Genomic DNA, 2,099 nt, shown 5'->3' on the forward strand with positions numbered 1-2,099 from the left:
GAAAGTCCAAGAACAAGGCACTGGAAGGTTCAGTTGCCTCATGAGGGTCTGGTCTCTGCTTCCAGGATGATATGTTGAATGCTGCTTCCTCAGGGGAGAGGAACACTGTGTCCTCACCAGCACTTTGCAGAAAAAAATATGGAATGCATTTACATGTCATCTTGCATAGGGGCCATGCTAATTTTCTCTCTATCGTTCCAGTTTTAGTATATGTGCGGCCAAAGTGAGCACACATAATGTTTTTTAAGTTCATCCACTCTGTAGCATGTACAGATACTCCATTCTTTTTTATGGCTGCATAATGTTCCGTTGCATGTATACACCACCATTGTTTCCACTTTTTGCTGTTGTAATTAGTGCTTTTATGAACATGTATGTACACGTGTATGTGCATTTGAGCCCTTTGTATCCATGGGTGATTGTTTCCAGAACCTCCTCAAATGCCAAATTCCTGATCCTCCAAAGATACAAAAAACCATATGTGCTTAAGTCCCTCAAATAAAATGACACACTGTATTTGGCCCTTCATATCCAAGGATTCTGCATGCAGAGATACCAAGGGCCAACTGACCCATTTTCAGTTCTTTTGGGCATGTTGCTTTGTTTTAAACCATTAGCACAGAGAACTGAGGTCCTCAATGCCACCCCCATTCTTTGTCCTTTATCACTGCTAACTGGATAAATCTCTGACCTTGAATAGCCTAGGATACTTTCATTTGAGAAAGGGGCAGGGGAGGACTCTTGGATGGCGTTTTTTAATCTGCATACACAGTTCATGAGAGTGATTTGATTATTTGTCCAACCAACAAATTTCTTTTTAGCATCATTCTATGAAAGGCACTGTGCTTGAACACTTGGAGGATCTGAGGGATCTAAGCCATGATCCTTATTTGTTGGAGCTTGCTAGCCAGTGATAAAGATACCACCAGAGTATGAAGAACTCTAAAGCAAGGCACAAGTGTCCTGTGTTTCCAATACAGAGGGAGAGAACTCTTCTGTTTGGGGTGATAAAAAAAGCTTTATTTAGGAGATAGTTTTTGGAATGAACTTAGGCTATTAATGGAGGATCTGTAAGGAGAAAGCATTTTTCTCAGCAAAGGTAAAAGTATGGCAATAGGAAGTTTAATGTGTAGGCCAATTTGGCTGGAACAAGAATTAATGTAGAATAGGAATGGATGAGAGGGCTGATGTAAATGATTGGGAGTTTGCACTTTATCCTGAACCAAAATGGAAACTTTTGGGAGAAGTCTAGTAATGGGACACAAATCTTTTATTTCATTTTGTGGCTTTATGGCTGTGAAGATCTGTATCACTATTGTATGATCATGGCTTAGAATTGTTATTCTTGCCAAATCCTTTAGAGTCTTCAAGTGCTTAGTCACTTATTTTTGGCTTCTTTGATACCTATTGATATGCTTTCTGAGGACCTGACTAGCAGGTAAATTACAAGTGTATGCCAGAGTGTGTTCTGTGGAATATCACTTCTGCAAATAGATTTCATGATTAAATACATTTAATCACTGCATAGTGTATGTTACTCTTGGAGATTATAATACTATAATATAATTTAGTAAGTTCAAGGCTTTGCAAAATCCTGCATCAAAGAAACCAATTTAATTTGTTTAGCCTAGCATTTCCTAACCTTACTTGTGGTAGTGAGTTGAATGTGGTCCCCCCAAACACATCCACATCAATTCCCTGGAATCCCTGCATGTGACCTTTGGTAAAAGAATCTTTGCAGTTGTAATTTAGTTAAGAATATTGAGATGAGGTCATCCTGGATTATTCAAGTGGGCCCTAAATCCAATAGACATATTTCTATACAAGAGAAAAGCAGAAGGAAATTTGAGACAAACAGAAAAGAAGACAGACACAGAAAAGAGATGATATGAAGACAGAGGTCGAGATTGGAGTGGTGTGGCCACAAGCCAAGTTGTTGACAGCTACAAGAAGCTGGATGGCCAGGAAGAATTCTGCCCTAGAACCTTTAGAGGGAAATAGGGGGAAATTAGCACTGCTAACACCTTGGTTTCAGATTTTTGGCCTCCAGAACTGTGGTGGAATACATTTTTCCTTCTTTTCTTCTTTCCTTCCTTCCT

At 39.4% G+C, this 2,099-nt stretch overlaps 1 pseudogene; it reads right to left on the reverse strand.

Annotated features, from left to right (window-relative positions):
* Positions 1-132: 132 nt before the first annotated feature.
* Positions 133-233, reverse strand: LOC111721817 (annotated as a pseudogene).
* Positions 234-2,099: the final 1,866 nt, after the last annotated feature.

The sequence above is a fragment of the Otolemur garnettii genome, unplaced genomic scaffold (genome assembly GCF_000181295.1).
Source record: "Otolemur garnettii isolate 467f Iridium unplaced genomic scaffold, OtoGar3 scaffold00187, whole genome shotgun sequence".
NCBI classification, from domain to species: domain Eukaryota; kingdom Metazoa; phylum Chordata; class Mammalia; order Primates; family Galagidae; genus Otolemur; species Otolemur garnettii.